The sequence below is a fragment of the Cryptomeria japonica genome, chromosome 7, assembly GCF_030272615.1.
Source record: "Cryptomeria japonica chromosome 7, Sugi_1.0, whole genome shotgun sequence".
NCBI lineage: Eukaryota > Viridiplantae > Streptophyta > Pinopsida > Cupressales > Cupressaceae > Cryptomeria > Cryptomeria japonica.
This window is the reverse complement of record NC_081411.1, coordinates 150,189,062-150,202,293: the sequence shown is the minus strand read 5'-3', so window position 1 is coordinate 150,202,293 and position 13,232 is coordinate 150,189,062. Positions and strand designations below refer to the sequence as shown.

Below are 13,232 nucleotides of genomic sequence, written 5' to 3'. Positions count from 1 at the left end.
TTTGTATGTACATAGATTAAGCCAAGATCCACCATCTATCAAGATACATTTGACCTTGTTCTTTTGGATAAGGGCTTCAATGTGCAAAGGTTTGTTATGGTCTACATCTGTGGGAGCATCTTTTGAGGTAAATACAAGGTGCTGCTGGGCATCAAGGTTTCCAATGAGGGCTTGGAATTGGGTGGCATTGGTGTTATTAGGAATGCGTGATTCAAGAAGGGCTTGTTCCAAAATTTCTTTATGGACCGGGGAAGTTTTAAGAAGTTCCAAAATAGAGATCTGTGCGGGGTCTTCCCAAGTTGGTCAAGGAGGTCATATTGGTGGGTGAAAGACATGGGCGGTGGATTTGGTGGGGGAGGGACTCCTTGGATGGTGACTTTACCTCAGCGTGTACTTACATTGCAATCATTCTGGAAATGGGAGGTGGAAGACGTGGCGCCTTGAATGACTATCTTAGCAAGATTTGGTCTATTTTGGGAAGGAGGATTAACTCCTTGGATGGTTATGACATTGACATGATTGTCTGCAGGTTCAATGCAACCTACTAAAAAATCAAAGCCGGTTATGTGATTAGTGTAGTCATAACCCATTGCATTAGATGATGAGTCTTTTCCTTTATCATGCTTCGAGAAGGGTTCCTGGTACATTTTGAGTTTGTCATTGTTATTACCAGGTTTTGCATTTGTTACTTCAATCTCACTCCTATCAATGAGATCTTGTATGTAGATTTTCAGTTTCATACAATTTTGTGTATCATGCCCCTTGATACGATGGTATTCACAATACTCCTTTTCGTTATACCATCTTGGTTTAGGTTGATTGGGGTCAAACGGGCGAGTGGTTGTAAAAGCCACTACACCTGCCTAGACAAGTTTTTGAAACACCATTTCAATAGGCTCAACAAGAGAAGTGAAATCTCTTGGAGTCCTGTTATTTGGTCAGAGTGGTCGTCCCTGGACTGAAACATTATTGTGAGGTTTTTGGGATTGATTTTGATTGTTTTGATTATTGAATTGATGATTATTGGTGGTGGATTTTGGGGGAGCGGCCATGGTTTGGACCTGCTTTGCATCAGTTACACCATCATTGACCACGTTTTTGTGTTTAGACCAGAATTTTGGCTTGTTGTTATGATAAGAGGAAGAACTTTGTGTCAAATTTTGGTAATGTTTCAAGGTTCCTTCCTCCAACAAGACATGTTCGAGGGCGAGGCCCTTATCAGTCAATTTTTGTAAGGATTTGATACATTGGGATATTAAGGGTCTCAAAAGTGCAGGCACCAAGTTCTTTTGAAATAGCTCAATTTGATGTTGTCCTGGCATGTCCCACTAGAATTTCTTGATAAGATGTTGCCATCTTTGTAGGAAATTGGCAAAGGTTTCTCCAGGCCTTTATTTTGTATTGCATAGGTCCATCATAGAAACTTCATTAACCATGTTGTAAGCATAGTGGGCCACAAATTTTTCCACCAAGTCTAGAAAGGAGACAATGGAACCTTGTGGTAGAGATGAGAACCATGTTGGGGCATCTCCCGTGAGACTCTTGGGAAAGAGTCTGCAAAGATAAAGGTCACTATAGGAGATTTCTTGGCATAAGATGTGGAATTCTCAAACATGGTCACGCGGGTCTCCTTTGCCTTCATACTTGGTGAATTTGGGGAACTCAAATCCCAAGGAGTAGGGTGCAACTAATATAGACGGGTCATAAGGACAAGGGCAAAACTCTTCGAACAAGTAAGTTTTCCTTTTAATAGTCCTTTCTTTCATGTCCTTGATGATATTCTTCATGTCTTGAATTTCCTTGATGAGGTCTTGTTGTGGACTTTGATAATGATGAATTGCATTTGCCCCAAGAATTGGATGAGACAAAGAAGGTGCACCACCACCAATATATTAATACGATGAGGAGGTAGGAATGCAGGATGTGAGGACCGATGTCATAGGGATTTGTGTGATAGTTGGTTGCGGTCCACAAACTGTTGTGATGGGATTGAGTATGACCCGGATAAAACTTGCGACATTGTTGGTAGGAAAGGAAGTTTGTGGAATAGAAATATGTGGTTGAATGAAAGGAGGTGGTATAAAAGTGTGTTGGAGAATAGATGAGATTGGATGTAATAGTGGTATAGATGGTAAGGAGGAAGAAGGTGGGATGGAGACCATGGTGGGAGGTGCTGTGGGTGGCATTGATTGAGCTTGGATGATTGATGGGGTTGTAATTGATTGAGTTTGAATAATAGGTGCAACACTTTGTGTGGGAGCGAGGTCTCCTTGTGGTTGTTGGGCAAGAGCGGATCTATTAAATTCAGGCAAAAGTTGAGCTCCATTTTCAAGGAGAGTTTTCAGAAGTGCAATAGGATTGTGTTGAATAAACTTTTCCATCATCTCTTGGTTATAGGAATCCACTAGGAAAGTTTGCACTTCTGGAGAGAGTTCATCTTGGCTAACCATGTTAGGATTTTGGCTTTGATCTTGATTGCTAGGTTGCTCACTTTGTGTAAGATCTTGCATGGGATCTTCATATAGGACACTAATGTTCGGCATGCCATATTGTTGTTTTTCCATCTTTCTCTTTTGGGATCGAGTTGTGACCATACACAAATAACCTTAGAAAAGTTTGGAGCAGCAAATTTGTGATGAAAGGACTTAGCAAGATATTTGTGAAATTTTGGATTTTGTCTTTGATGACAAGGGATTTTGTTGATTGGTGGGGGGTTCTTGGATTAGAGCCCAGATTTGATTAGGATTTGACACCTTAGTCCTTGGATGAGGATTTTAGGTGGTGGATAAAATCACAAGAAAGGTGATGACCAAGTTGGGTAGAATTTAGACCTTGGATTGATGATTAAAAGCCTCTCTTATACCAAGGGTTGATTAATGACCCTAAGCTAAGTAAAGACGTGAGTTAAGAGTCTTGGTTGACTCAAAAAGGATTAGGAAAAGGGTAGTTGGAGAGGATTCTTCTTAAAGCACGAGAGCCAATTGATTAAGGATGACGTCTAAATGAAACTTCACAAGGAATACAACTTTATCGTGAGGTTAAATTGGATTAGAGGATGATTGGATTTGGATTTTAATAATTGATTTAATAATGGTGGTAGATTGATTTGATGTGCTAAGTCCTTAGGAAATTTGAGGATGATTGATAGAGGAGGTATGATAGGGAGGACTTAGAAGAGACTTGATGACTAGGTTGTCCTTGGCATGAACATGACTCAATGAAGGATTGATTCAAATGACAAGTTGTATGAAGGGATATGACCACCCTGATTTTTGGCGATGGTTGGTGTCTTAAAGGACGAATCTAAATCTTGATGGAGAGCATGGACTTTTAGTTTCTCATTTGGACTTATGGGACGGATGAAGTTGTGACACAATTTTGGACTTTGTGTGGGTAGTAATTTGGATAGTTGTTTGTATTTGGACAAATGTTTTGCAAGGTGTTTAAGGACACTGACATGTTTTTAGTCTTCTCCTGGCAAGTATGTATCAGACAAAGAAAACACAATGATTAAATGCATTTTGATTCAAAGACACTCATGCTCATATACAACACTCTTAAGGTTGGCAAGGACAATAGTCATTGGATCCCAATCAGTTTCCCAACTATGCCTACCCAGAGCAGACACTTAGATGCTTGACCCTGCTGGCTCCCCTCCATGGCACTCACTTCTTGGGGCAGCCAAGTATCAATTCCCATGAAAACTCCTCATGGCAAACTTCGTGTCTCTACTAAGGGCCATAAAAATATGGGCGGCTTCAGAGGTCTGACCTCCTGCACCAATGACTAGAAGGTTTTTTGGACACTATAAACAAGGTGTTTAGTAAGTCTTCCCGTGAGGAGCTACCCTTCAAATTTGTGCAAGCGCAATTGAGGCCTATAGCCCGACGAAGCATCAAGAACTTAGTAGTCTCGCAAGTGTGATTGAGATCTCTAGGATCCTACTAAGCACCCAATGTGAGAGTGAACTCTCATATAGCCCCAACCATTAACCCTTTCGTAGTCAATGGCCTATTTATTATAGTGAGTTGGGAACTCCAGGTCTGGGTGTACTCACTTGAGTCATTCCCCTCTTACCTTCTCAAAGAGAAAGTTGGGAGGGTAGACCCGCTAAAGGAAAACACACGATCAAATAAGAAAAGGTTGAAGGGTCTGGATTTCTGATCATTTGGCTAGACGAGAGCATACTCTCCTACCTTTATGCTTTTCTTAAAAGACACGCAAGACAAAAGTTCATTCCATTTTAATTAATATCTAGGTGCCTAATCTAAATAAATGCACAATGTTTGGTTGAATCTGCTTAGGCAAACTGCAAAACAATTAGATTAGTATTTTTCTTCGATTATCTGAGTCTTGGACGGTCGGATTAAACTGCAAAACTAAAAGACTAGAAATTAGTCCTAACTACACTGCACAGACAACGCATGCGCTCAAGTGTAGTCAGCCGCACTGAAACACCTGCATATGTGCTGAACTAAATAAAATAGTAAGGAAAAATGACATAACCCACAAAACCAAAAAGGATTTTATACTTGTCTCTTGCACTAGTTGAAAACGCTCACGGTGAAATGCCTGCGCTCTTGGTGAAATGTCTGCGATCGCGCAAACTGAGAATAGAGATCAACAAAAGTTAGTGGGTAAAGTTTTCAAAATTTATATTTAAATAAATAGGGTGAGAATGACATAAAAACACTCACGCTAATTTAAATCGGACGCGCTAAAACGCATGCGCACACGGTGAAAAAATAGAGAAAACAAAAATTTAAAATATGCCAAGTAGAAAAAATTTAAAATATGCTAAACAGCTGCATTGATGTGCCTGCACTTGCGCTGAAGTAGGTTTTTCTATTGTGCTGAATCCATGATGCTCGCATTGGTTAGCAGTCTCTTGCGCTATTCTGGAACCTGCGTCTCAAAACTCATAAAAACTCACAAAAAATGTTAGTTTTTAGGGACGTGGGTCCCACCGAGCATGCCAAAATGAAGAGGGGAAAAGACTTTGTGAGATGGATTAGTTAATAAGCATACAAATCAAACATATAATCATATGAAATTGAAAGACATAATTTAAAATGCTTAAAACAAGAATAAAAATGCATATACCTCACAAACCTTATACCTTCTCCTTCGGATGGAGCTTGATGAAGTGAAGGCGCCCCTTGATGATGCTCCACTTGATGTGCTCCTCTTGCTTGCTTGATGTGGATGACTCTCCAATGTTGTGCACAATATGAAATGGATTTTAGGAGGATGATATGGATAAAGTGGTTAAGTGTGGATGAGATATGATTTGGACATGATAAGATTGCTAAGATGATTTCCTAGGCTCAAAAGGGCAGCATAAGATTACTGAACTTGGGGATGATCAATGAAGGGATGGAGTCCTCAATTTATAGGAAGAGGAGAGCAAGAATGGATGGTTGGGATGGATCCAAGATGAAGGGCTAGGATTTTTTGTGAGCTCACACAAGGTCTAAGAGAGGGTGTGGAGACCAAGAGATATGTTTTAAAGGCATTTCTTGTCTCCACACTCCTCAAGGTGCATTGGGAAGACTTCCCAAGGTACCTTAAGAAGAGCAAAGTGCATTGGGAAGACATTCCAATGTGCCTTGAGAGGAGCAAGGGATGTGACATTCTTTGAAGAATGGAGAGGAAGAATTAAAAATTCTCCAAAAAGGGATGATCATGGAGATTAGAGGAATAAGAAGGAATTAAAAATTCCTTAGGAGAGGAGATGCCTAGAGGATTGTGAGATTTTGAAAATCTCACATTCACCTAGGAAAAGAGCATTAAAAGCTGGTGGTTGGATGGAAGGGACAAGGGGTTGACTTTGTGGCTAATCATGATAATTAGCCACTAGCAACTCATTAGGAAGGGGATTAGAGGAAATGTTAAGTGGGATTAGAATTTGTAGGAAGATTTGACTAGGAGAGAGAATGAGTGGAGAGAATTAAAAATTAGAAAAATAAGGTTAAGTGAGTTTAGGGAGTTTCTAGAAGAATTTGTTAGGTTAATGATGAATTAAAAAGATGATTTGTAAGAATCGTGTAGGTTAACTAATTAATTGAAATTAATTAGCTAAGAGGAAGATTTGTGAGGATTTAATCTTTTAGAAGAATAAAGAAAATGATTGATTTATTAAATAAATCAGTCACATACTATAGTGACAATATTAATTATATTTAATTAATATTGAGGAGAATTTGAATTAACATAATTAATTAATTAATTATGTGAGGAATTAAAAGTAATTAAAAATTACTTTTAGGTGTCTACAATAATATTTCTTTTTGTTAGGGCTTTGAATTCGAATAAGTTTACAGGCCCAATTCCTCCAACTCTTGGTAAGTTGACCAATCTGGAATGGCTTGACCTTGCAAACAATCAACTTATTGGGATTCTTCCAATCCCCAATGCTACTCAATCTGGATTAGACAAACTTGTTAATGCACAACACTTGTAAGTAATATTATAAGATTCAACATTTTTTTTTATATGAGTTTTAATGTCATAGGAAAGAAATATTGAAGTATTGTTTGTGGTTTTTGTAGCCATTTCAATCAAAACAATCTCTTAGGCACCATTCCACCTGAACTCTTCAGCGAGAATATGAATTTGCAACATATGTGAGTGAAAAGTATCGTTTCCTCATATGTGATGATCTTCAATATGTGATGTAGATATTCATTGTGTTAATTAGTGTTTATTATCATCTACAGACTATTGGATAGTAATGAGCTTGAAGGAGAAATCCCCACTACTTTGGGACTCGTAAATACCTTGTTGGTCGTGTGAGTGTTGACATTCTAACTCTGTTTTCTTGCTATGCCCTGTTTATAGTTTTCATAACTGATTCACAGACCAAAACATAAATGTATGGATACCCGTTTAATTTGTGTTTTTTAGGCGATATTGTTGGGAAAAAGGAGGCTTGATAGAAACCAGATAACAAGTTCAATTCCCTCCAACATTAGCCACCTAGTAAGCTTTGAAGAACTGTAAGCAACTTTTCCTATACCTCTTCACTGATTGTGACTGAATTTTGATGTGGTTTATGTGATTCATAACAAATTTTTCCATCCCTCTCAATTTTTTGTATTGTAAGTTCTTTATATTTACATATAAGAGAGTTTTACTCAGTTTTCTTCATTTACATTAATTTTTTTGTGTTAAACAAAAGAGGGGATTGATCCTTGTCCTAATGTATTAATAATTAAAAAGATACTAAAATGGATCACTATTTTGTGTTTTTAGGAATCTACCAAATAATAAAATAAATGGTGCTATACCAGATTTATCTACCCTAACTAGACTCCAATACATGTAAGTGGTTGATACAAATTCAAACATTTTTTTTTATATATTAAATATCGAGAGACCAAAATAAGGAGAGTTTATACAAAAATGAGCATGGGAGGAAGAGCCTCAACCATCAACCAAAGAGATTATCCGATTGAACATAGACATCCTCCTACCAAAACAAAGTTACGAGAAAGAGTATATACAGTGATCCATAAACATCAACTAAAGAGCTACTAAACACCTATTGTAGAATCTCATCCTGGTTTTCCAACCATGTTGTCCATCCTTGTGGGCCTTCCATCCACACCACCTTCTTCTGCTCTAGGACCTGGGTAAACATCTCAGACTTATCAAAGTAGGGACCTCTATTGTCCCTAAGTTCCTTGATCGGCTTCTTTAGAGCCTCATCGAATGTAGTCTGGTTCTCTGCAATTCTAGCCCATTCAAAGCCATCCTTCATCTCATATATGAACATGGTTATCTGGCCATCCCTGAGGAAATGCAACAGCTTCTCCCTCTCAACATTCATCAAAAAGCATACCTACACAACAATTTTATAACGTGTGAGTTTCTTAAAAAACCCAGTAAGAGTCCTATCAGTACCTTGAAATTTTTCCTCATTTCTAAGTTTCCAAATAAACCAAAGTATGAAAGAAGAAAGAATTTGCCAGAATAGGTTAGCATCCTTCTTGAGGCCATGAATGAATCCAGTAATAATATCAAGAGTACAAACATGTTCAGTAATGGAGATTCCAAACATCAGCCAGACCTCTCTGGCAAAAATGCAATCAAAAAAGATGTGCCACATAGTCTCAAGCTTCCTACATACAGAGCATAGGTCGAAGGTAGCAAAGTTATTCCTAATAGGCAGTCTATCCAACATTAGTTGCCACCTGAAGCATTTAATTTTAGGGGGGATGGGGGACTTCCATAATTTCTCAAACGTTTTCTTCCAGGCAGAGGTATTAAGGTCAACATACTAGAGGGAGTTAACATGATCTATCACCGTGGTATCATGAGTTAACATTTGTGTTTAAGTAGTTGTACTATTTGCAACATCTCTAATTCATTTGAATTCCCAGAGACTTGAGCAACAATTCTTTCAATTCATCCACAGTTCCTTCTTGGCTAACCAGCATAGAAAAGTTGACCACCATGTAAGTCATTCAAAGCTCCAATTTCATTTGAGTTAGAAGCGAAAATCTAGATGAATGGTCCAACAATTTCTTGGTTGTTTCATTGTCATGGATAATTGCAGCTTATCTGGACAAATTTCTTCATCAATTTTTAATCTGCCAGCACTTGAAACAGTACGAATGAAAAACAACCAGCTGAATGGAACAGTAAAAATTGACATCAGTGGTTCAAATGAAGTGCAATGGGTAGACCTTAGAAATAACAGTATAACTCAAGCTGATGTCCAGGGCAATACATCTATATGGTGAGTAGTATTTTGATTAGCATCCTCGCATTTCATTGTTTCAATTGGAAGACGAGAAAAGTTTAACTTGATTTCAAATGATGAAAACAAAAAGTTTTGTGATGCTGATTATCTCTATGTAAAATTTACAGGATTGCAGGAAACCCAGTTTGTAGCTCAGGATCTAGTCTTCTAAGCTCTGAATCATGCCAAAACACGGAGCAAGAGAAAAGCTATGAAACAGTTATGGGAGAATGTGGGGACGAAAAATGGTCTGGGGAACTGAAGCACAATCCCAAGACATGCAACTGCCAACAACCTTATGAGGGTGAAATGATATTTAGGGCTCCCTCATTTTCAGATCTGACAGATACACATAGATTCAAAGACTTGGAGGACGATCTTAAGTCCGACTTGGGTGTAGATGCAATCTATCGTTGTTGCCTCTATTTTGATGGCACCGAGTATCTGATTGTGCCAGTGAAGTTTTTCCCAGCAGATTGTATGTTCTTTACTCGGTCAGAGGTTAGTCGGATTACTTTCAATCTCAGCAATCAAATTTATGTAGGTCCAGACGGATTCAGACCCTTTTTATTTATAGCAAGTCCATACAGCGTTGGTAAGAAAACCATTGAATTGTAATCTGGTTATAAATTCTTAGGTCCTATTTATAGTGGACCATAACAAAAGACTGTAAACTGTTAAATGACCAAATTGCTTGGTTGATTGATAGCAGGGTCTGAAGAATCTAGCACAGGTCTAAGTTCAGCTGTAATTGCCGGAATAGCTGTTGGAGCAGTTATTTTGGCTCTTGCAGTTATTGTCATAGGATTTTATGCACTGAGGCAAAATAAAAGAGCAGAGAAGGCCATTGAGATGCACAAACCCTTCGGTATAGTATTGTCCACCATTTTTCTTAATCTTCTTCAGTAAACACCCCTTTGTTTAGATGGATACTCCTGCAATTAGTCCTAGATTGACCTCTAATCCCCACTGGAGAGTTTCTAAAATGCTTTTGCTTTTGGATTGAATCCTAACCATTTCCACCCAAATTCAGAAAAGAATTACTGACTTTCATTCTCAAATTTGAGAATTGAAGCCAAGAAGGATTAAAATTATTTGTGATTATACCCAAGTGTAGAAAGTGTTTGGTCAACTGGTTTCATAATCAACTTTTATTTTAATTGTTGCAGCCTCATAGGGAGCGAGTAGCATGGATAATGGAAACATCCCTAAACTGAAAGGCGCCAGATGGTTTTCTTTTGCTGAAATAAAGATAGCGACAAGTAATTTCTGTGAAAGTAATGGAGTTGGGTCAGGAGGATATGGAAAGGTCTGTAGATACACAGCTCTAACATCTGGGCGATTTCAACGAGTGTTTCGATTATGATTTGAAATAGGTTTAAATTTTAAGAGATTCTGAGCACGGTTTGGTGATGCATGATTTTGAACAATTTTGCTGGATACAAGCCTCATCATTCCTGCATTTTCTGCAGGTATATAAGACATTGTTGCCAGAAGGTGAAATGGTGGCGATCAAAAGGGCTCAGCAGGGGTCATTACAAGGTGGCACCGAGTTCAAAAATGAGATTGAGCTCCTGTTCAGGGTTCACCATAAAAACTTGGTGGAACTGATTGGTTTTTGCACTGAGCAAGAAGAACAGATGCTAGTATACGAGTATATCCCCAATGGAACTCTTAGACAAAATCTCATTGGTAAAATCTCATCTTCCTCTCTATAATCAGAAAGGGGGTGTTTTACTTTAATAGCAGTATATAGTGTAGTATGAAAGCCATGTACAAAAATCAATTGTTCATAACAGTCTTGCAACGGAGCATCTATACAACCAATGACTGAGTTGACATTCTTATAGAAAATCAGAAATCTATAAAATTGCTCTCAAGCTTTACAAGTATGTATTTATATAATCCTATTACCCAGTAGTTCCACAACCATTCCTATTACCCAGTAGTTCCACAACCATTCCAAACATCCCCCATTCAAAATTATAGAAACAATGTAGCTCTTCATTTTCCCTGCTATAACTAAGTTTTTACTTTTCAACTTTGTAATCAATTGAAATAGCTGTCGGTTAACTCAGTTCTCTTTGTAAGTTTGTAATGAAATGTCCTTTTGTGGATTGATTGTAAGTAAACTGAACTGAATTTCCCATTCGCATGCTCACACTTCTAACTCCATCTACCTTTCTAATGGAAGGCTCTGCACCACTCGATAGTCAAGACTCAATACACAGGATGTCAAGGTAACCTGCTATAGGAGTTGACAGTTCTTGTGTGCTTGATTATCAGAGCATGATTCTATGAGGGTTTTATACAAGGATCATAATAATTCTGTGTGCTCTTATAATCAATTTTTATAATTTTGATTATGGTAAATACTTTTGATCAGAGTTATCAATCAGAGTGGTCAAACCTTTAACAAAAGAAAACACAACCAAAATCAATCAAGATCAGCAAGGAACATCCAAGAGGCAAAACAATAAAACAAACCACCACCCCAAATAGGGAAGATCAAAACATATGACAACACGCCACAAAAGAACAAGATCACCACTTATATGTTGCTTTTCTAGATCAAGATTTAGTTATATGAGGATCTGGTCCACAGGAAAATGTATTTTAGATTTGTGTTTCTAGTCTAAATTTTTTGAAGACGGTGTTAAAATCCATTATTTCAATGTCAGGTGAATCTAAACTGGATCGGGCAAGAAGGCTACAAATAGCACTGGGTTCTGCCAAGGGATTGAACTATCGGCATGAGCTTACCAATCCACCAATTATACACGGAGATGTCAAGTCCTGTAACATATTGCTGGATGAGAATCTGAATGCCAAGGTTGCAGATTTTGGTCTGTCCAAGTTGGTTGCCGATGGAGGTGTGGATGCTGGAGGTAAAAGCCACGTCTCAACTCAAGTCAAAGGAACACTGGTATGCATGTATTCAAATTATGAATTAACTATTGATCAGTCAGTAAAGAAAAGGAAATGTAGCAGTTTCCTCAAATGAATAGAGTTGATCAAATTGAAATAGATGAGAAGAATATAAATAGAAAAGCTGAACAATAAAAGCCTCCCTTGCATGGCATGTGATTACAATAGGGTGAAAAGACAATACATATTTCATCATCTTCAAAGAATCAATTATATTAACATTCTCAAATGACCAAAATTCGTCAATAAAGCTATGAAAGTAAACAGGACAAGCACTCAACTCTGTCTCTAGGGTCCATACAACAAAAACAGAAAAGTAGAAAAAAATTATCTACACAAGAGGGACAAAACATCCAAAATAGCATCAGTCAGATAACCAATTTGAAGGCTATCACTGATACATGGTGTTATTATATTGGTGCAGGGATACTTGGATCCAGAATACTCCATGACCCGGCAGCTCAGTGAGAAAAGCGATGTGTACAGTTTTGGTAATGTTTTACTAGAGTTGATTACAGCACGCCTCCCCATTGAAGGAGGGAAATACATAGTTCGACTGGTGAAGGAGGCCTTGGAAAGTGGAGGCATAGTATGCTTGAAAGAGGAGTTAATGGACCCTGTATTAAAACAGGACAATCTTACAGGGTTGGGGAGTTCTTAGGTTTGGCCTTGAACTGCCTTCAGGAATTGGGTACCGAGAGACCCACCATGAGGGAAGTGGTGAAGGATCTGGAATCCATCGTAGAAATTCAAGACCCCTATCAGTCCATTAGACACAGTCTACAAAGCGGTCCTATTGGCGTAAAAGGGCCTGGTAACTTTTATAGTGAAGATGAGGAATGCATTTCCATGGTTCTGGCTGGGCAAGGGGAAGAGGATCATAAAAACTCGTTTGAATATAGTGGAGCTTATCAGGTGTCCGGCAGCATAGAGCCCAAGTAGCTTGTGGTTCTTAGGGTTGTTGTATTGATTATTATTTGTTGAAAGTTGGTATTGATTTCTTACACTCTGAAGCTACCTAATTGTATACAATGGGTGTTGGCCGGATTGTGAATGCTGAGAGCTGTGTGAGCTTAGAAATGACCAGAACCATCGATTGTTCATCTTCCTGCTAAACCCTCGGGCCACGAGAAATGATATATTTTTTATTTTAAAATGTGTCTCTCCACGAGCTAATAGTAAAGGAAAGGGAAAGGGCTATGTAATCCTGATTCCTAATGTACATTTGATGCATTTATTAATTAATTCAAAATAGAAAATTTATTGTATTCTGATTTTCAATTAATTAATAAATACAATCAAATGTGTATTCTAGATGATGGATAGATGATAGCAAAGTATAACATACTAATGTTTTGGAGTTAAAATGTCGCAAGGATTTATCTTTCTTAAGATTAGATAATAGTCGATGCTACTATTATAATAGTTACTTAAAGCACGATCTTCATTAACCACGATCTAAGAACTTCCCTAATGTTAAAAATATGATTATAGATAACATGATTAGATTTTCTTTTATTGATTAAAGTTATCAAAATAAATTAGTATAAATATTTTA

At 37.8% G+C, this 13,232-nt stretch overlaps 1 pseudogene; it reads left to right on the top strand.

Annotated features, from left to right (window-relative positions):
- Positions 1–12,898, top strand: part of LOC131047215 (leucine-rich repeat receptor protein kinase HPCA1-like) — a 31,130-nt pseudogene extending 18,232 nt beyond the window's left edge.
- Positions 12,899–13,232: the final 334 nt, after the last annotated feature.